Below are 23,814 nucleotides of genomic sequence, written 5' to 3' on the forward strand. Positions count from 1 at the left end.
CCAAGACGATCCTGGGAGGCGGCAAGATCGCGACCGGCTATGGCATCCGGGAGCGCCGCCAGCGGTGGGAGAAGGTGTGCCGGGCCATGTACAAGATCTCTGGGGTCCGGCGCACGTATAATCAGGCCACCCACCGCTGGACCGATGTCATGGACCGGGAGCGGGACTTGCTGGACGCGCTCGGCGTAGAGGTCCCCGGGCTTGGTGAGTAGTAGTAGTAGTACATTTACTACTCTGTTTTATCCGGCTCTGTTATTTGCAAATCTTTGTTCTTTACCAAGAGCAATAATGCTGCCGATTACATTGAGGTAAATTATATTTCAAAATCTTCTATGCATTTCATTTTCAGGTGCACTGCTCTCCTTCTCAGTAGCCTTGCTTGCTACTATGCTTCTTTGTTTTGTATGTTGTGTTCAGAAGCATTTCATTGGCCTGAGAAATTATGTATCAGTGTACTGTAAAGAAAAGAACTGCGTAATGCTAGACAGTAAGGGTCATATTTTCAATTACCGGCGCATCCCTGCAAAGTAGCAGGGATGCGGCAGTAATTGTGTGCCATGCCACCACCACCCATTGGCCCAAAACGTCACAGAAGCCTTACGCATCTGTGCCGTAAAGGCAGCGCATTGCTGGAGTTGCGTGCCAACGATGGCGCAGCTCCAGCAATGCTCTGGGGTACCCTATCTCCCCAATGCTGCATCAAGCCGTACGTCGGCTTCAAGCGCGCAGGGTTTGAGTCATGCATCATTGTCATAAAAATGACTGATTGACATCTTGTAGATTTCCCTCAGCCACTTTTAGGATTCGTTCCTGCGCAGGTACGCCCTCCCTTGCGCCGGAACGCCCCCTGATGGCGCAGGGCTTTACAACGTGATGCATCGCCCATATGCCCATATGTGTTTTTTTTTTAATATATACGCCGCACCAACACCATGGCGAGTCTTTTGTTCTGCCGCTGCGTCAGAAAAGGCACGCAACAATGGAGGAAAATCAGCCGCAACTTCCGCAAGGGACTTATAAATCAGCCCCAACAGACTGAAGTCCAGTGTCCTTCCTTTAGACAGTCACATGGCTATCAGAAGAAATAGTGGCGGTGGTGGCGGGTGGATTGATAGTTTGAGTATTCACTGATCTGCAAGCAGGATGGACTTTGTCTGTCACGTGTTGTGCACTACTGCCTGCAGTGCCAGGCCTAGGCAAACCTCTTTAGTAGTCTGTTTATTGAGTTACATAGGAACTTTCTAAGTCAACGTTCCGCAAATCAGGCAATACGAATAACGTAGTATACCACATGAGATAGATCCCGTGGAATAGTTGTCTATCTATTTGCTATTTTTCCAAAATATGTTGTTATTGTTCTTTTGAAATGTTTGATTTGGTTGAAAAATCTCATCCATGTTTTATGGTTTTTCTTTCTTTCATGTTGTACATCAGCTCCCCCCAAGGGCAAGAGGACACAGGAGGAGGGTGCTGAGGATGCAGGCCAGGATCGGGCAGGCGAGGGCTCCTTTGCTGGCCCCAGTAAGTTTACATTTTACTAAACAGTACCTATTTTTTCCTAGCGTTCCTCATTCGATTTTTTCTAAATCGTCTTTGATCTTCTTGTAGACTGAATATAAATTCTTATCCTGCCTCGAATATGATGACTCCCTGTGGTATTACTAGACTATTTTTATTAGTCTGTCTGTGTAGCTAACTAAGATTGGACATTTGGCAATTCCATTGGACTCCCATTATATTCAGCAATACCTCTATGCACTGTCTCCTTACTGACTAGATAGTGTGGCAGAGTCATTCAGCTCCCGAAGTCACCGATTATAGATCCCCAATGATCTCTAGATTATCGTACGCAGGACAAGAGAGTAGTACGGAGTCACAGCACAGTCAAGAAGTGTCAGAGGCACTCATGCTTGCAAAAATTCCAAAACCTTTAGCTCATCCACTCTAGTCTAGAGGAACAAAAACCACAGAGTCTATTTAAGTGTAAAAGCTTTATTAAAAGTAAACACATTTATTGAAATCTACTTTGTCATAAAACTATTTAACTGTAAACGGAAAAGTGGTTAGTGCTGACGATTAATTGGACACATTTCTTGTGGTCGAGCCGAACTCTCACCTACTTTGAACTTGATCCTGGTCGTGTTCTTAGGACTCAGGAGTCAAGCTTCTGTCTGTTAGGAGAAAAAGTGGTGCGTGTTAAAAATCAAAAGCAAGCATTCATCAGTTGTGCATAAAAGTGCAGCAAGACAACAGCCTTCCCTGGAAAATGGGACATTTTTACTATGGAGTAGACAGTCACAAATTATTACATTGTATTCTGTTTTTTTAACATTTCTCCTAGACCAAATATTATATAGTAGTGAGTGGTGTATTCTAACTTTCTTAAATGTACTTTGTAGGTGTAACATCTGGTGACGGGGCCAGCGCGGAGGTGGCTGATGTGTTGGACTTGGACTCGGAGGCCTCTGGGGAGGATGCGGCGGTAGAAGAGCTGGTGGCCGTTCCTGTGGGGGATCAAACGGTGGTGGCGGAAACAGGTAAGCTATATATTCCTTACTTATTGAGATTGAAGACTGCATAGTGTGCTTTCTGCACGGGTGTATTACAATTACAAATCAACCAGGTAGTAGCCTCCTCGAAATGTACTTCGACTTAGCTGTGAAGTTTTTGGTGAGAAGAATCCCAATAAGTTCTTAGACGAACGTGATGGATGGGATGAACGAAAAGCGAAAGAAGGGTGTAAGTAAGTGGGACGCGAACTTGTATGATGGCTGGCAAAGAAGAACGATATGTGTTTGCTTGGACCCAGAGGTGGCTGGGAAGGAAAGAATATGGTATGGTGCATGGCTGGGTCAATGATGAAGCAAGGATGGGTGGAAGGACAGCAGCCTGGGTGGGTGAAACAGAAACTGTATGTGTGCGTATACTTTGAATGAATGGATGCCTGGAGCATGGTATTCTCTGACTCTTACATAGCAAATGTGTATCTAGAGAGAGTAGATGGTCGCCAGGTGAAGTAAGTGTTACCTTGAAGAGCATGTACCACCGCACCCGCACGTCCGTCCCAGTGCAGGGAAGGCAAGGAAAAGAAATTGTAAATGTGTCCAATACTTCCATGAATAGTAGCAGTACTTTGTATTGCGTTTGCATTCACAGCATATATCTGGTTATTACGGTGGACACTCCGTACCTCTCTTAATAACTTTAGTTTACTTGTAGTACGTCATTCATGTGTGGGTGTATCACTGTGTTCACTCAATATTAAGCAAAGCACCTAAAGTCATCTCATCTGTCATTAAATACGTCCCATGTGAAGTGATAGATAATCAAATTAGTTAGCTTCTTCAGTTTCCTTTTCTAGTACTCATTTGCACTGTAGGGTGAAAGGTAAATTAATTAAGCAGTAGCCCTTGTAACAGAGTATTCTCAGTGCCACCCGTAATAGAAAAGTAATAGCTTCACCACCTGCATGTACTGGACCGGTACAGTAACGCAAGTCTGTCTCCATCATCATGGTGTGCAACTTTTTTTCTCGGGTGCAACTTCACTGTGCTGTGTCCATGTCATTCTGCCGGCTTGCATAAGATAACGTACCCATTTCCCTAAACAAGAGAGAAGAAGAAGAATAAGACTGGTGTACTGTCATAGTCGACTGTAATGGAAGTCCATAGTGGTCGTAGAATTAGTTCATTAAACTACCACTACTGTTAGAGCAAGGATGCAGAAGTGGGAGGGTTACATAGATACTGTCCTCAATAGTTATGTACTGTGCTTTCAATTTGCTACTTGTACTCTGTGACCCAACTTTCGGCTCAATCACTTTGTGTTATTAATAAGGAGCATTGGTTACAGACTATGTCTTTCTTTCTTCATATAGTTGCTCCTTCTTCCAAATCAACAACAAGGAGGGAGCAGGCTAGATTGGCCCGGCAACGGAGGCTGGAGGCCACAGTCGCCGAGTATCGGCGGCTGGTGGCCCTGGAGGAGGAGGAGGACACGCAGTCGAGCGGGGCAACATCTTCGACTGCATCCTCCTCCGTGACTAAACCAGCGGGACCGAGCCGGGCTAAGAAAGCCGACCGCCACCGCCAAGCACCGGAAACACCAGCTGCCCCCCACAGGAGCTGCAAGGAACGCCAACACCGCCTCCGAGTCCGCATGTCCAACCTGGAGCAGGAGGTCCTGAGGTATAAGACCTTGGTTAAGGGCCTCCGCTCCGAGCTTGCCACCCTCCGCAAGGAGTATGATGCCCATGCCGCATCATGCACCAGCACCAGCACCCTCCAGTAGTGGAGTGTCCCTTGCCCTTTTTTTATAGACTTTTGGGGGGTGGGATTTGGGAGTTGGGATCGTTTTGGGACGTTTCAGAGACAATCGTTGGGGTTAGGGTGGGTGAGGGAGATTATTTTGTTAGGGATAAATAAATATATTTTTCAACTACTTTATCTGACCATACCTGTTTTTTACTGCTTTTCAGTCTGGTGGGTGGGGGGCGGGGGTGTAACAGTAACTTTGTTTTCCTGAACAGTCGTAGGACTTTAGTAGTACAACCGTCAAACTCTTGTCTACTCCGAAATAATACTCCATTATACTACCTCCCACCAAACGCTTATCTTACCTGTAATTTGTGTTAGAAATTAGGGCTAGGCCCAGGGCTGGCTCCAGGTGAAATGGGGATTAACGTTGTCATTCCTGGGCGGGTGACATTTCCTCATTGCGGTGTTACTAGTGGTGTGACACAGTGGCAGTTGCATGCCTATGGAAAAAAAGAAAACGAAACCTTGTTTGTACTCCTTACTGTAGCATTACAACGGTTACGGTACGATCGAGAAAATAGCAGGTGACAGTACACTAGAACAGTGCCATAATGTAGCCTAACAAATGGTAAAGTATTGCAAGTATAACTAGTACTTGCGTTGAATTTATTTGACATTGGCTACTACTACTAGAAGATATAGTACTGAAGCTGAGTAAGTCTAGAAGATATCCTCGTATTCCTTCACCAGCCTGTTGCTGCTATCACCTTATCCTCCCCAGCAAGTGTGTGGAATTATTGATGTCATTTTAGTCAGACATCAAGCAAAACAACACAGCCCGGGGGAAGAGGGTTAGGGTTTGTAAAATGGATGGGAATGGGGGTTTCTTTTTGGGTAGGTTTTGTTGAGAGAAGAAAAAAAAAGCAGAGCATGGACAAACAATAATTGAAGATACAGAGTTTACAGACAATCTTTGGTTACAAAGTAAAGGTAAGCACATGCAGTCACACTCATAGAATAAAAGACAACAATGGATACTGTATCTGTATTGCGTATGTTGTTGGAGTTGTCCTGTTGAAATTGGTAAGTAAGTTGCATGCAGCAAACAATTCCTCTTATTGGCGGCACTCCTCCATTCCAGCTGACGCTTCGTCCATCAATGTGGTGGTGACCACTGACAGAAGAGACACCCTGTCCACTGCCTGCCTGGCGGATGTTGACTGAAACCCGGCCTGTAATTATTGAACGGAAAACAGGAAGTGCTATTACAATACCACTGATAAATAAATAAAAGGTATGTACGCTGTGTGGTTCAAAAAGTCACACTTTGATGATGCCTAGCAGAAAAATGGTTACAAAACGTACTTTGAAAGTAACAGTAGACCCAAATACAGACCGTGGATTGTATTCAAACCACTTGCCTGCAAGCAAAAGTATCCATAGCCAGCATCGCTCCAACAGTGCTCTACAACAACAGAACCGCGTTGCAATAGAACCCCCCTAAACACATGCAATCCTGCTGCTAGGGCTAACCCTAACGAACCCTAACTTACAAAGTGCCAAAACTGGTGTTTCCTTATGGATTTTGTCCAACTAACTTCTAGCCGGTATTAGACCTTCCCAGGAATGCCCCAGGCAAGACCCGCCAACCCACCCGCAAAAAAACACCCGACACAACACCACCAAACAGCGAAAAAGCTAAATCTCATACTTACAATGTCTCTCGGCCTTCGGTCCAAACGCGGCGCTGTGCAGCTAGGTCGTCATCATCATCAATCATCATAACTCCTGTTTTCCACCACGGATTTCCTGAAAAGCAAATGCAATCAAGATTAGACTGTCGCAGCAGTGCTTCGACAGAGACCCCGGCCGCAACCCACCCACGAACAGCAGGAAGCCCCCCAAAATGCTACATTGAGCAAGATGTCTGAAGAAATGGCAAAAAAAAGGCTGTTCCTTATGGATTTTGTCCAAAACACTTGTATCCGGTATTAGACCTTCCCAGGAAAGCCCCAGGCAAGACCCGCCGGCGCCAACCCACCCGCAAAAAAACACGCGACACAACACCACCAAACAGCGAAAAAGCTAAATCTCATACTTACAATGTCTCTCGGCCTTCGGTCCAAACGCGGCGCTGTGCAGCTAGGTCGTCATCATCATCAATCATCATAACTCCTGTTTTCCACCACGGATTTCCTGAAAAGCAAATGCAATCAAGATTAGACTGTCGCAGCAGTGCTTCGACAGAGACCCCGGCCGCAACCCACCCACGAACAGCAGGAAGCCCCCCAAAATGCTACATTGAGCAAGATGTCTGAAGAAATGGCAAAAAAAAGGCTGTTCCTTATGGATTTTGTCCAAAACACTTGTATCCGGTATTAGACCTTCCCAGGAATGCCCCAGGCAAGACCCGCCGGCGCCAACCCACCCGCAAAAAAACACCCGACAACACCCCCAAACAGCGAAAAAGCTAAATCTCATACTTACAATATCTCTCGGCCTTCGGTCCAAAGTAACGCGCTGTGCAGCTAGGTCATCATCAATCATCATAACTCCTGTTTTCCACCACGGATTTCCTGAAAAGCAAATGCAATCAAGATTAGACTGTCGCAGCAGTGCTTCGACAGACACCAAAAATTACACACAAACCCCCGGAACCCCGCCAAAGAGCACCTCAAAGGCAAGCAAGTCAGCAAAAACGGCAAGAAATTTTCACCTCATATTTGGTCCAAAACACTTTTGTCCATTATTAGAGCTTCACAGCAATGGGCCCAAAACCGTCAACTCACCCGCAAAGAAGTACAACACCCCCACAAGTGCTGAGTCTTTCTTCATTGTGCGTAATCCAGCACTCTGCTTGGAGGGAAATCGCAGTCTGGAGGAGGAGGATAGAGGAGCATGTTCTTCAGAACTTGTGAACCTGAGGAATGTAGACTGCGGCACCTTCAAATCAATAAGCAAACAAGTGAAGACAGTACTGATGATGGTCTTCTTTTTGGGATTAGGTGATTAAAGTTTGAATTAAATTAACTGTGCAAAACAAAGAAAGAGAGACACAAAGCACACAGGAATAAAAGTGAATAAGGACGAAAAAGAAAGTTCTTGATTGATTGTCTCATTTTCAGGGCTCGGTGTCAGGGAATAAGAACAAGATTTCGTCATCATACTCTGCGAATTCAGGCTGGATGAGGTCAGTGGCACCAAACAGAGAAAAAATCCCCTCATCTACGTTGCTGTCCTCATCGTCTTCATGTGGCGTGCTTTCTCGCACTTTGTAATCTGGTGGTATGAGGTGCTGATTCATCTTGATCATTGTCAGCCGCTCCACATTTTTGGGCGATAGGCGGCTCCGTTTGGCAGTTACAATGCCACCAGCAGCACTGAAAACACGTTCAGAAGACACACTTGCGAGTGGGCAAGACAAATAGTTTATAGCCAGGTTGTAGAGCTGTGGCCACAATTGTTTTTTGCCATGCCAATACTGCAATGGCTCCTCATTAAGAAAGACCACTGTTGAGTCATTCAGATAGTCCTGCACCATCGACTCAAGGTCATCAACTGTTCCTCCACTTTGCTTACTTTTTGCTGTGCCTGTGACATTTTTTAGAGAACCATACCCCATCAAACTTAGCCAATCCTCCTCCCCAGCCACTGTTAGTGTTGTCATTGTGTGTGGTGCAGATGATCCAGTTGCCGGTGTCTTTAACGGCTGAGAGGTCACTTGTGCCCCAGCCACAGGTGCAGAAGTGGATTCTTGTGACTGCGGATGGCCTGCTGATGCTGATGCTGATGTACTGGCTTCTCCTTCAATAACCTGCCGTTCTTTTTCAAACCTCTTGGCTGACCAGGCTAACCAATGTTTGTACTTTTGAACATCTGCATCACCGAAAGGAAAGAATGCGTTGTCTGCCAGCGCCTTTTTGTAGCGTGGATCCAGAATAGTAGCACAAATGTAATGCTGATCTGAGTTGATGTTTTTAAGACGTTCATCACCACGTAGGCGATGTAATAATTTCTCAGACAAAATGAAACGGTTTTTTTTTTTTTCATCTTTTTCAAACTCAGAAGAAACCGCCATCAGTTGGTGCTCCAGTATGCACAACAATGGGATAGCTTTTCCCAAATTACAGTCCTCCTGGCTGACTGCACGCGTGAAGAACTCAAAAGGACGAAGCATGTCTGTCAGGCTTTTAACTATGGCCCATTGCGCCTTACTCATCCGCAGGTCCTCCTTCTGAGATGTAGCCTCTGTCAAGAAATAGTGATCGAGTACCGTATACTGCTCATGCAGACGCTCAAGCATGTAGAAGGTTGAGTTCCAACGTGTTGCCACCTCCTGGATGAGTGCTTTCACTGGCATTCCACGTTGAAGTAGCAGTCTCCGCAGATGCTTCCGGGCCTTAAAAGAATGGCTGAAATGGTTGCACATTTTGCGGCAGGTGGCCATTACCTCGAACGCTGGACTCTCTTTATCACTCAAGAATTTTTGAACTACCAGGTTGATACAGTGCGCCAAACACGGCACTCTAACATGGTGACCCTGTGACATGGCCTTAACTACATTGGCGCCATTATCCGTGGAAACATAACCAATCTTGCGTTTTAGGGGGGATAGCATTGACAACACCTTTTTGTCAAACTCTTCCAAAAGGTTTTCTGCTGTGTGACTTTTCTCCAAGGCAAACATGGCTAGTGTTGCATGTTTCCGAGCAGCTTTGAAAACTTGGTCCGGGTCAACACCTGCGTTTAGCTTTGCTATAACACCTGAAAAAGAGACCCAGTGTGCAGTGATGCACATGTAATCATCGCCTGGGCCACTGGTCCACATGTCTGTTGTCAGATGTATTGTGTGAACAGCACTCTTCTGCAAAGCTGCCCCAATCGCCTGCAGCACATCTTCATGTAGTGCTGGAACCGCAACTCTGGCAAAATAGAACCGGCTCGGAACCTTCCATTTAGGGCAGAGCGTTGCAACTAATTCAAGAAAACCTACCGCTTCTACAAAAGAAAAAGGTAGAAGGTCCACAGCTAGCATTTTAGCCAGCTTAGTGTTATACAGACGCGTCAGTGGGTGGTTGCGTTCATATGGCACGTCTGAAGTAAGCATTGTTCTAATGTTGCCCTGGACCAAGCATTTACGGGCTGATAATGACTTCGTTGACCCAATTTTGCTCGCTGGTGAACTTTTGTGCGTTGGTGTCTCACTCGCTCCAACACTCTTAGTGTGCCTCACATTGGGTGTGCTGCTGACAGGGGTACTGGGTGTAAGGGAAGTGTTTGACACGTCTTCCTCCTGCTCGTCATCATCAGATGAAACATCAACGTTTCCTTGAATTTGGCCTTTCTTGATCGCATCTAGGTGCGCAAACCATTTGACAGTGTGCTGTCTCCTAAGATGACCTCTCTGGCCTCCGGTACCATAGTTGGTACCTGGCTTACCACGACTAACTGCTTGCTTACAAATGGTACAAATGGCAAACTTTGGATTTTTTGGACAAACAGTAAAGAAGTCCCAAACGGGGGACTTGAAGTGTCTGTGGGACATGGAGGAGGCGGCGATACTGGTGGTGGTGGTCATGAAGCTAATGCCAGATGAAGTGGAGGATCTGGATTGCCCAACTTTTGTACGTTTTGCACTTTCACCGCCACTAATTAAGGTCGAGGTTGACGGAGGTCTCTTCTTGCCAGAAAGAAATATGGAAGCGGGACGAGTTGGTGTACTACTTAACTCCAATGATTGTGGTGTTTCCACTGCCTCCTCATCGACAACATCATCATCATCATCACGCTCAGCAGCTCTTCGGGCTAGGGTCAAAATGTCTGTTTGCTGCATGCCCGCTGGGGCTGCAGTGACCTTTATGATGACTGGGTCGTCGTTGGCAGAGTCTTCATCAGCAGCAGTATCCGCCACTTCTTGTTGAGCCTCATCACACTCCATAAGTCTGAGACTTTGGACGAGCTTCCTTTTACGCTTAAGTACCTTTGTTGGATCATGGTGTGCCTCACTCTCAGACGGCTGTGGTGCTGGTTCCCAAGTTTGATCCGTATCATCAGAAGGAGGTGTGCTTGAAGAGGATGTAGACACCACCCTTGATCTCTTCCTTGCTAGGGTTGTGGAAGACAATGAAGGATCATCAGGAGGAGTGGCTTCCTCAAATGATACCTCGCCTTGATTGTCGATTTCCTGATGTGCCCCTACTTCGGGAGGAACAACTATTGTGGGCACTTGTTGTGACCCTCCATGCACCTCTGCATGCGCATCTCCTTGCGCTGCCTCTCCTTCCACATGTACTTGGGCTTGTACTTGCACATGTGATTGTTGTTGCCGCTGTGGTTGTTCAACACTCGTCAGATGAGCTACAACAACCTGTGTTGATTGAGGGACATTGCTGCTGCTTTCTTGCGATGAGCCAACATCACTGGTCGATGGTGATTGAAGAAGTATACTGGCTGCCTCTGCAGCACTCAAGGGCTTGGACTTAAGTTGGCGTGGTGGTGGTGGTGGCACTGAGCCCAATGGAGCGGGGGTGCTGCTGCCAGCTTGGTCCCCAGCAGATCCCGCTGCAGCTGCTGCAGGCATACTTTTTTTTTTACTCACAAAAAAAGGGGCGGGCGGCACACCAGTGTCCTTGGTAACTTGCTTCTTCTGCTCCTTACTGGCACCTTTCTTGCTAGAGGAGCTACGGGTTACTTTTTTTGGGGCCATCTTCTTCAGAGCAGGTCAGCAGGCAGCAGTTGCACGAGTTGCAGAGGGTTCTGTGTCCAGACGTGACGTCGCGTGACGTTATGCTGCACACACCGCTGCAGGACTTCTTCCTGGCACTGGTGGTTCTATTGAGTCTTCTTGTGCACCTAAAAGCAATGGAAGACAGAGGAACATCAGTTCAGTTATACACCCCAAAAAATCGACAAAACACAGAAAAATGAGCACAATCCCATGCCATCCATGATGTTTACATTGAAGACACCCCACAGAAAGACTAGGGACATGCAAGTATGCAACACTCACTACCCCTGGGCATAAGGGATGAAAAGTAGGCAAAATAAGTGCAGGCCTCAGACACTGCCTCTCCTCAAAATGGCCCCCTTACACCCCAAGCACATGTTGCTGCCTGTACCAGCCAGCACTCAAGATGGCCACCACCACCACCCACATGGCCAGTCCACATCAACAGTACACCCCCAAAAAACAGAAAAACAGCCAGAAATCACCACAATCCAATGCCATCCATGATGTTTACATCAAAAAGAGTGAGACAACACCACAGGCACACTCAGTCCATGCACCACCACCACCCCTGGGCAAGCAAAAGGCCACACCAGCAGCCCCCCAAAAACGACAAAAAACAATAAAATAAGCACAATCCCAGCCCATCCATGGCCTCAATTATGTTTAAATTCAAGAAGACACCCCACAGAAAGACTAGGCCCATGCAACACTCACCACCCCTGGGCAAAGGGCCACACCAGCAGGCCCAAAAAAACGACAAAAAACAATAAAATCTGCACAATCCCAGCCCATCCATGGCCTCAATGGTGTTTAAATTCAAGAAGACACCCCTCAGAAACACTAGGCCCATGCAACACTCACTACCCCTGGGCATAAGGGATGAAAAGTAGGCAAAATAAGTGCAGGCCTCAGACACTGCCTCTCCTCAAAATGGCCCCCTTACACCCCAAGCACATGTTGCTGCCTGTACCAGCCAGCACTCAAGATGGCCACCACCACCACCCACATGGCCAGTCCACATCAACAGTACACCCCCAAAAAACAGAAAAACAGCCAGAAATCACCACAATCCAATGCCATCCATGATGTTTACATCAAAAAGAGTGAGACAACACCACAGGCACACTCAGTCCATGCACCACCACCACCCCTGGGCAAGCAAAAGGCCACACCAGCAGCCCCCCAAAAACGACAAAAAACAATAAAATAAGCACAATCCCAGCCCATCCATGGCCTCAATTATGTTTAAATTCAAGAAGACACCCCACAGAAAGACTAGGCCCATGCAACACTCACCACCCCTGGGCAAAGGGCCACACCAGCAGGCCCAAAAAAACGACAAAAAACAATAAAATCTGCACAATCCCAGCCCATCCATGGCCTCAATGGTGTTTAAATTCAAGAAGACACCCCACAGAAAGACTAGGCCCATGCAACACTCACCACCCCTGGGCAAAGGGCCACACCAGCAGGCCCAAAAAAACGACAAAAAACAATAAAATCTGCACAATCCCAGCCCATCCATGGCCTCAATGGTGTTTAAATTCAAGAAGACACCCCTCAGAAACACTAGGCACATGCAACACTCACTACCCCTGGGCATAAGGGATGAAAAGTAGGCAAAATAAGTGCAGGCCTCAGACACTGCCTCTCCTCAAAATGGCCCCCTTACACCCCAAGCACATGTTGCTGCCTGTACCAGCCAGCACTCAAGATGGCCACCACCACCACCCACATGGCCAGTCCACATCAACAGTACACCCCCAAAAAACAGAAAAACAGCCAGAAATCACCACAATCCAATGCCATCCATGATGTTTACATCAAAGAGAGTGAGACAACACCACAGGCACACTCAGTCCATGCACCACCACCACCCCTGGGCAAGCAAAAGGCCACACCAGCAGCCCCCCAAAAACGACAAAAAACAATAAAATAAGCACAATCCCAGCCCATCCATGGCCTCAATTATGTTTAAATTCAAGAAGACACCCCACAGAAACACTAGGCCCATGCAACACTCACTACCCCTGGGCATAAGGGATGAAAAGTAGGCAAAATAAGTGCAGGCCTCAGACACTGCCTCTCCTCAAAATGGCCCCCTTACACCCCAAGCACATGTTGCCTGTACCAGCCAGCACTCAAGATGGCCACCACCACCACCCACATGGCCAGTCCACATCAACAGTACACCCCCAAAAAACAGAAAAACAGCCAGAAATCACCACAATCCAATGCCATCCATGATGTTTACATCAAAGAGAGTGAGACAACACCACAGGCACACTCAGTCCATGCACCACCACCACCCCTGGGCAAGCAAAAGGCCACACCAGCAGCCCCCCAAAAACGACAAAAAACAATAAAATAAGCACAATCCCAGCCCATCCATGGCCTCAATTATGTTTAAATTCAAGAAGACACCCCACAGAAACACTAGGCCCATGCAACACTCACTACCCCTGGGCATAAGGGATGAAAAGTAGGCAAAATAAGTGCAGGCCTCAGACACTGCCTCTCCTCAAAATGGCCCCCTTACACCCCAAGCACATGTTGCCTGTACCAGCCAGCACTCAAGATGGCCACCACCACCACCCACATGGCCAGACCACATCAACAGTACACCCCCAAAAAACAGAAAAACAGCCAGAAATCACCACAATCCAATGCCATCCATGATGTTTACATCAAAGAGAGTGAGACAACACCACAGGCACACTCAGTCCATGCACCACCACCACCCCTGGGCAAGCAAAAGGCCACACCAGCAGCCCCCCAAAAACGACAAAAAACAATAAAATAAGCACAATCCCAGCCCATCCATGGCCTCAATTATGTTTAAATTCAAGAAGACACCCCACAGAAAGACTAGGCCCATGCAACACTCACCACCCCTGGGCAAAGGGCCACACCAGCAGGCCCAAAAAAACGACAAAAAACAATAAAATCTGCACAATCCCAGCCCATCCATGGCCTCAATGGTGTTTAAATTCAACAAAACAGTTGTATCATGCACCCATAACCAACCCTGGTCCTACTGGATACTGTGGCTACCCACAATATAATTTATTTAATTTTCTGAAAAAGTTCCAAAATTGTACTTGCAGCAACTGTAATGCCCCAAACAAACTTACTTGTGAAAGTTGATTTCTAATCCAAAAGTGATCCAAAGACAGTCAAAAAGGCCTCAAATCCAAATATCCAGCAGCACCCACAAAAAGTAATCCTTCCAGCTCCAGATCCAAATGAAAGTGACCAGGAGATGGACAAAGCACTGGGAGGAGCCTGCTGGACAGGAACAGGAAGTTGGAGACTGTGGGGCACTTCCTTCCTCCCCCCCCCCCCAAAATGGACTCCTTGCAAAAAAAAAGGCCATGCAAATGTCAACCTGAGGAGTGATTCTGACAAAAATCATAATTTTCTGAAGGTTTATCCTGTTTGCTGGTGATTTTCTTGTGCGAAATTGCAAAATCTCTATTTCGCAAGTGCGAGATTGTTCCTTTCCGCCGCAACTACATGTTCGCAATTGCGAACTCTCGCGAGGTGTGCTGTGCAAGGTGGCAAGCCGCGAGTACGTATTCGCGGGCGACAAACTCCCGCGGGAACACGCAGCAAGATCTAAAATGGCGCGTCACTCGCAAAGAAAAACAACTCGGCAAACGCTAAAATGACGGAAAGTGAACGCCGTGCACCACGCCGCGCGCCGCAACCAAGCAAAAAATCCGCCGCGAGCGGATTCACGGATTTTCGACAAATTCGCGAGCGTTCGCGGATTGCGGATTTGCCGAAAATCCGAAAAATCCGCGAGCGGAGCGGATTTTACGCCCATGCTTAGCTACCACCCACACCTCAATGTCAGGGGTCAGGGACCAGGTTGCTAGGTTCTTGTGCCATGGGGTCATAGTTAATTTGTTGTTAATGGGACAGGTGGGGCCGGGTGAGGTACTCTAAGGCAAGCAGGGCATTTTAGGTCAAGTGTTTCTCGAGGTCAGGAGCAACTTGGAGTGGTGTTTTTAAGGCTGCTGGGCCACTCTAGCAGTGGTTCCCAGGCAGGGGTTTTGATGTCCCTTGATGGGTGCTTGCTTCTGATGTTATGAGAGTCCAGGGTGACTCTTATTTTTGATGTTTGTCGATGAGGGTCTGCTCCAGTAGGTCCTGGTGCCTTCAATCTTAGTGGAGAGGCAGCATGGATCCTCCTGAGCTGGTGTACCAACTTTTGTGTAGATGCTGCTTTGGAATTGCCTGGGGCAACAGGTTGACAAACCAGACTTCTCGTGATTGGTGCCTGCGGTGTGCAGGGGAGTGATACTATTACTCCAATAAGGTTCTTCACAATTTCTTGAAATCTGGTGGAGTTCTGGAGTTCTTAAAGTTTCACAGGTTGAGGACAACACAGCAGACAATAATTGTCGAGTTCTAGATGCAGCAGGCAGGGTTTTGTGCCTTTTTCCTCTTGCAGCATGAGATCAATTTTTGTGAAGTGGGTCTTACTTGTCTTTTGTACTTCTTATCCAATGAATCTGAGTTTTCAGGTCTTAGAGTGCCACCTAAATACATATTTAGGGGAATTACAATGGGAGACAGATACTAGCAAATGCGTTACCTATCTTTAGGGCGTCTACACCCCCTAGTTACCACTTCCTGTAGGAAGGGGCACTATCCTAGCCCTGATAGGTTGTTTCTCCTCCATATCATGATGGTGGGTTTTCAAGAAAGGGGTTCACATCTCCTACCACATCTTGGGGTGGTGCTGGCTGAGTGTGGCAATTCCTGTTTATCTAACTAATTTTCCTGCATTTCCTTACAATTGTGGAGCAGGACAGGGGGGTTGGCATCTCCCACTATCTGGGGAAGCCTAGGATGAACTTCAAAGGCAGAAACAACTATAAATCTTCCCGCTCTGGAACATGGGGGAGGTTTGAAGCACCTCTACCAAGAGTAGACTTTGTTTCTGGTCTCTGAGAGCACAGGCTCTCACCCAATAAGGTCTGAATCATGTATGTTGGTGGCTAGCTCGCTATTACTAGTCACCGACCACGCCAGTGCTTGACAGGCTTTCAGGGACCCGTTAAAGGGTTTCTGGTGTGCATTTATTAATAAATCTAACTGTTGCATCACTAAGGATTTATTAAGACAAGATGTTTGGTGCCAATCAAAGAAGCCATCAAGGAGCTGGAAAACTTGTGGTGACAAGTATCTAGCCTATGTGCTCTCTATGAAGTCCCTGTGTACGGAGGTCTTCTTAGCCTAAAGACTATATTGGTGGCCGAGACTCTACTTTCTAAAGTGAAATCTGGATCTCCACTTGACCAGGCCTCTCCCACTATAGTTGTACGAAGCATGGAGGCTATAGCCCACCTGCTCGGTAAGTCACTTAATCTGTCATTTTCCACTTTCAGAATCATTGTGTCTCTTTGCTGATGGGGCAACACTGCTGCCCTAGTCTTGCTTGACTTTTTTTAATTTTATTTTTATTAATTTCTTTATTGATTTTTGAAAAGGGAACATTAACAGACAAAAACAGAATTACACCGTTCAATGCAAAACAAAAAGAAAAAGAAAAACAAGCCGTAGTGTACATACATAACACCTCAGTGGTGCATCAGAGATCGGCATATATACTACAAATACATGCAGTATATTGACAATAAGATATTAAATCAGTTGAACAGGAAGTTATCCAACCCTTTGATGTATACACATCAGCAATGAGGCCAAGTATCCAATGGGTCAAACACAAGCCTTGAACTTTCCAGGCTAAATGTATCCCACTCTTAACTCATCGGAAACCATTTAGACGGCTTATATGCGCAGCACTCTGTGTGAATGCAAAACAACCCATGTACCTGCTCCTTTCAAAGGAATATCCAGAATCAGACAAAAGATATCTTTTACCTGCTAAGTAACTCTGGTATAAGCCCCAGAAAATGTTTGGGCCTCTGCGCAGGGAGCAACTTGCTATATACCTCAGCTTGTGTGTTACAGACAGCATATCTCTAGAGTAGACCATTGTGTGCCGGAAGGGGGAGGGCCTCGGGCACAAAGCACAGCCACCCCCCGCTTTGCAATATCTACTGATCTAAGGATATATTTCCTAACTTGTTTAGAGTAACCCAGAAGTGCTAACAGAGGTTCAGGTGCCAAGTCTTCCCTTATCGTATCACTCACATTTTTAAAGTAAATGCCTAGTATTTAACAATATCCAGGCAAAACCAGGTCAAATGTATGAATCCTGAGTGCTCTGCATTGCATCGCTCGCATCTCGCAGTGTCCTTGAGGCCATATCGATGTAGACGGGCCAGGGTATAATTTACATTGTTCAGGAATTTAAAATGAATGAGTCTGTGGCGACCATTCAGCAATATCTTTGTCGTGGCATCACAGCAAAAAATCCATCTGTTGTCATCTAACATTACTTCTAGATTGGATTGCCACTCCAGTCTGCCCTTAATGTAAAAGTTCTTGCAGTAGTCTTGTGTCATGCAATCCATTTTTGAAACAAACTGGCAGGCGGAAACTGCCATTTACTTCGCCCTCTCGAGTTGAAAAACTCGAGAGGGCGAAGTATTCCAGTGAGGAGATCCCTTTTTCGTGCGATACATACCACGATTCTGGCTGCTCAACTAAAAAACTCCAGCAGATCGATATAAAGGAGTATAGCTTCAATCGATTAAAAAAGTGAATACAGATTTCCCTACGTTGAAACATATCCGTATCGGTGATCAGCGTCTATCACATCCATTTCTTCCAAGGGGCTTTCTTTGTGAGAAACACTAGTCCTGATGATGGTCTTATAGATGCCAACAAACAAGACCGAAACGTCGACCAAAAACATCATCTCCACAGCATTTCTACATTGAAAGAAACCTTTATATATTGTTGTATCTGGTTTTCTTCACCTACCAATGGAGTTGATGATATGTTGTGAATTGAATAGTCAACTCACGTGTACAGCTATTCACAACTTTTAGTTTAAGATTGCTTCTTTTATAACCCCATGATTTAGATACTGTGATTTGTTCCAATATAAGATTTTTTAAATAATTAGTTTGCTGTGTGCTTATTCTTCTCTCCTTCTTTTGCATTGAATGTCTTTTTTGAACAATTTAAAAACTTTTTCGAAGTTATCCTGTGGATACAAGTGGGTTTAATTGTCTAATGAACCTGTGATTGATATATATCAAATTATAAGTACTTAGGCAACGAACAAAATCCCTTGTAGACACCCTCTACTTCAATTATTCATTGCCCAAGCCTACAAGGGTTGATTGGGTTTCCCTAAAACTATTGATATATGTCGACACTCTTAAGCACCTTATACAAAAAGAAACTGTTATCATTTTAATGCAAAGGTGTAATTCGCGATTCATTTTCTCTTGTACCCCTTGTGGATAACAAACCATTAAGCTGTTCCTGAACAGTGAGTGCAGATCAAGGACGTGATTTATCACGCCGTCATCTCAGAAGAACCAGTGAAAGCCCGCAAGTACACGCAGCGTGATTATGTTTCCCTTACTTGTCCGGAAGCTAGAGAGTACATTCTTCGATGTAAAATGGGATATTTATCAGAGTGAATGCAGTTGGTGCCATCTATATTAGGAGTAGGTGGCACTACCTCAGGTTGAGGGTGCATACCCAGGCCTCCAAGCACTACCAGGAGGTACAGAGGACTGACTGACAGTGGCCATCACAGTGGCACATTGCAACTCCTTCTCTTCAAAGAATAGGTCATGGCCATCCTGCATTCTGAGGGCTCGACATGAATTAATGGGGGAGGGAGTCTGGTAGGTTACACTTCACTAGTTGTCACAATATCACAATGTCCTGTTTGCTTTCAACTCTGCTTTTGCTAGTGTTTTGCTATCTACCTTCCTAACATGCAAAACTCAAAGTGTTAGAGAAGTTGGTTCGTCTGTATGAATGTGTATTGTTGAATATACGAGCACATGTATTAATCTCCATGACATGCCACATATTGGCAAGGTGTCTGCACATTTATTACTATACAAATATAATCCCTTGATTCATAATTTTTGTTAACAATTAAATGTATGGTCCATCCCAAATGCATATTTCCAAAATATATGATAAACATTTGTGAAGTGCTGGTAAGTTGAGATTGAAGTGACAACAACAACCATGAGGCCCTGTGACTGTTACTTTAACAGAAATGCGTTACTCCTTTTGTCCCTTCTCACTTGACTGTCGTGTCACAACTGATGGCCACTGATAACCCAGGTTATCAACTGTCAGAGGTTGGTAAGTTTGCAAAGATTTCACTAAAACAACCATGAGGCCCCTTGACTGTAACTTTAACCAAGATGGTATACTCCTTTTACCCATTCTCTCTTGACTGCCATGTTACAGCTGTTGGTAAATGATCCTGGTTACCGTTTGTCAATTATTGGTAACTTTCCACAGATTTCACTACAACTACCATGAGACCCTCTAACTGTAACTTTAACCAAGATGCTATACACCTTTGGCCGCTTTTACTTGTCTGCGTGGTAAAACTGATGATCACTGATCAAGCAAGTTACCATTTCTCAACTGTTGTTAAGTTGAGATACAAATGATTACAACCATCATGAGGCCCTGTTACTATTACTGTAACCAAGATGATGTTCTCCTTTTGCCCCTTCTCACTTGTTTGCCATGTCACAACTGATGTTCTGTAATCATGACCTGCGTAATGTACATAAATGCTCTACTCAGATACATGTCTGAATACTTTGCTGGATGGTGTCCTGGTCGCATCAACTGAAACTACCAATGGCATGAGGGATACTTTGTACCTCTAATATATGTAAGCCATGAAGGAAACTCAGGTGATTTGCAGTGGCAGGTGAGCCATTGACTATGCACCCCTCACATGATGAATAATGCTAAGTTTAAAACCAAGGTGTGTGTTTGCGTGTAATATATACAGCTAGGCCTTGGGATGGTCAAATACACATGTTATGACTGAGTTGTTTGCATTGGTTTGGAGATGTCATGCCTATCCCTAAAGTCAAAATGCCACATATGAGATGATCAATTCTACTACATATATTGAATGTCTTCAAATGTCTAGTAACCAACTTCAATTCCATATAGATAGATGGCAATACTAATCTATACCTTAATTTGTTTCATCTTAGGTCTCTATTTACTTTGACACAAAGGATGTGGCCATAGATACACCACTTCCACCAGTAACAATGTTATCTATTTATCAACAGGTCAATTGACCAGATCACATGGCCAGAGTGTGGACATCGAACACACTTCTGCGGCACCTAGTATGAAGCCCTTAGTGATGACAACTCTCCTGGAGATGTGGACGTGGATATATGTCCAGGCCCATCTGGTCAGCCTAGGCAGACTGAAAGAATGGGGTTCACTGTGCCTACAACAATGTATTAATTAATTAATTTATTTATGTGTTTTATAGATCGCATACTTGACCCGTTAGGGTTTCAGAGCACTTTACAGAGTCATAGAGTTGTACAAGAGGCATGGGATCACAAGAGTATACCATAAATTAGGGAGGGTGGGGGGTGCTGAGTACAAGAGGGATGGGAGTATACAAAATACAGTTAATATTACAGTTGCTGAAGACCGGCCCCAGAGTTCTTGGTAGGGCGAAAGGTCGACGTAGGAAAGCAATAGTCTCTGTGGTGGTTGGGAGAACGGAGTTTAGCCGAGGAATTTACCCATGAGGAAGGATTTGGCCTTCTTTTTGAAACATGCAAGAGAGGGGATTCTTCTGATGGCAGGTGGGAAGGAGTTTCATATTTTTGGTGCAGCCCCAGCAAATGCCCGATTATAGTTTTTTTTTCTTCCGAACGCATGCAGACTTGAGTAGGAAGTCACTGGCAGACCGTGAGTTTCTGATTCCTCCAGATACCACACGTTTCTGTGCAAGATATGCAAGGGAGTTTGAGTGTAGGGCCTTGTGTGTGATGCATGCTAGCTTAAGTTGTATTCTGGCCTCGAGAGGAAGCCAGTTCAGTGCTTTCAGATGAGGAGAAATGTGATCAAATTTCCTAGAGTCGGTAAGTAGTCTGGCGGCTGCATTGAGGCAGGCTTTTAAAGTTGCTAGGGAGATCTTGGGTAAACCAGAGAGGGTGGAACAGCCATATTCCAGTCTAGAAATGACTAGTGCTTGGACTGCCAGTTTTAGGCTGGGAGCGCCAAGGAAGGGTTTCAGTTTCCATAGGTAGCTCAGGTGGAATCTGGCAGATTTGGCCATTGCGTTGATGTGGTCTTGCATGTTCAAGTTGCAATCCAAGGTTATTCCCAGCGATTTGGCCGAGTCCACGATGGTTGGTGGACAATTTAAGGCTGTGATGGCTTTAATCCATGTCTGGATCTCAGGGTCAGTTTTAGGAGGGTAAATTAGAAGAAATTCTATTTTCTTTGCGTTTAGTTTGAGTTGGTTGGAGGAGGGCCATTGGACGGTCAGCTTCAGGGCCTCATTCAGGGAGAGAATCTCCTCGATAGATGAGATTTTGATGTAGATCTGAGTGTCGTCCGCTACATATGATAGGAGATATTTGCGGTACGAAGGACTTCGGCAAGGAGTTCTAAATAAAGGTGGAAGAGGGTGGGTGACAGCTTTGATCTTTGAGGGACTCCAACCGTGACCGAACCCATCTGTACCAACACAGGCAACCCATTGACTGCCTATCTGAATACCTATACCAGTCAGTACCATCCTTTGCCCCTAGTCCTGGATTCTGAGGTGGCCACCACCACCCAAGTCACAGAGGGACCAGGACCAAGTGGAAGGGTGCAGCCTGTGCCAAGGGCCTAGGCCTATTACAGTATGGGTCATGGGAGGAGAACTGGAGGATAACTGTGGGCCTGCAGAGTGAAACCTTTGATGAGACGGACATCCAGGCTGCCAGCAACAACGTCCTTGGAGTCTTACAGGATTCCCAAGGTATAATGGGCCAGGTACTTACCAAAATACAGGAAAGGAAGCAGCTACAGAGTGCCACATATCAGGAGGTTGCCAGCATACACACAGAAGTTGCCAGAATCAACACCAACATGCCCTTCCTGCTTTTGGGTGCTACAGGGCATAAACATCTGAGTTCTTTCCCACCTGCATCCACACCTTCCTGTGGTCAAGTCCATCCAGGCTATCACCATCTGCTGCAGCCACGGGATGGAAGGCCATGTCAGAGGAGGACAAGCTTGCACACCTTTGTCTCAGCAGCTGCAGATTCCCACCTCTGGCAAAAAGAGGGCACATCAATGCAAAAATCTAGGAGGTGGGGATGCCAAGACATCCACCACTACCAGTAAGAAAGCTCTACCATAATTTGCTCTTGGGTGTGGAACACATTTAGTTTGTGCACTATTCCTGCCCACTTTTTCAGATCTGATGAGAGTAGGGTGTTGTTGGACTTTGGAATCAAGACAATTTGGACTCTAAAGTGATGGTTACATCTACCACGACGGACTACTTCACTTTTGGTTTTCACTGTTTAGTTTTTAGTTCACTTTTTGATGTTTCCTTGCCAATGTACATGTACTACTATGTGAACTATGCACTTCAGGAAGCATGGGCATGTTCTATGTAAACAATGTTAAACTCTGGATCTTGATTTGACTGTCTCTTTTCAGTTGTTTAAGTGCTACCCGCTCCCCCTTACAAATCGCCAATCACCAGTTTGTGTAATAAATCTCTTGCGCTCCCTTTCGGTAGTGCTGGGGTCCACCTCGATTTCCTTTTCCAACCACATGTAATATTTAGATCTGTATCAATATTTAGATGATCCAATAATTGTGCCATGTTGATGGCATTCTGATCTAGAACTGTAATCGATAGTAACAATTCTGTTTCATATACATCTTGTATAGTCCGTTACACTGGACACCAAATTTGATTGCATGTTCACCTGTGTTTTAATGAGTTGGGGGTGCAATTAAAAGATTTTCTTGATTTTTAAGCCTCTCACAAATTTGAACAAGTCAATTCTTGATTTGTATGCATTACCTCTTTCTTTTGGACAAAAACCCAGATCCTTCTGTAGGAGTGCAATCATGTCAGAAGTGAGTTCATCATTAGAAAGGGTAATCACTGCTACTCCTTCCTTGTGTGATCCTTCTAAAACCTCTTGTCCCAATCTTAATTTCATTCCCTTTCTTCCTTCTTCTGATGCCTCCCCTCTTACCTCTCCTGGTTTTTTAATATTGTCTCCCAATCTTGTTTGTTCCCCGTTGCAAAATATAGGTGAGTGGCGACATTTCACCCTATATACGTTCACCCCTGATGACAATCATTCTGAGAGGGATTAGCCAGGAAGCCATACGAATGGCACAAATCACTTAGACAACTCCTAGAGAACACAGTTCGAGACAACATTTATAGCTAAACGAAGCTACACTTATAAAAAAAAACACCTTTCCTCAGATATATTTAGAGCCATATATTCCTAGTATGTATAATCAACATCCTGCTTACATCACAACATGAGCTGCAATACCTGTCAAAGTCATCACATGTCACACTATACTTACACTCAGGAAAATATGTTTATGATGACATCTTGACTCAAGTCCATTCCTTACTCTTCACCACTATCTTCATCATCATTTTGCATTTCAGGTTCCTCACCCTGTGGCTCCATGATGTTAGGGATGTTCCATTGCAGAGCAATTTTGTGGAGCATGCAGCAGGCCATGGTGGTTTTAAACACTTTGATGGTTGAGTAGAGGACTGCTTCCCCAGTCTTGTCCAGAATCATTTTCAAAATATTTCATTACATTTTTTATCTAAAGCAAGGACAATACCAAAAATAGCAAAGAACAAGGTAAGCAGAGAAGTATATTTAA

This window comes from Lissotriton helveticus, chromosome 3_1 (assembly GCF_964261635.1).
Source record: "Lissotriton helveticus chromosome 3_1, aLisHel1.1, whole genome shotgun sequence".
NCBI lineage: Eukaryota > Metazoa > Chordata > Amphibia > Caudata > Salamandridae > Lissotriton > Lissotriton helveticus.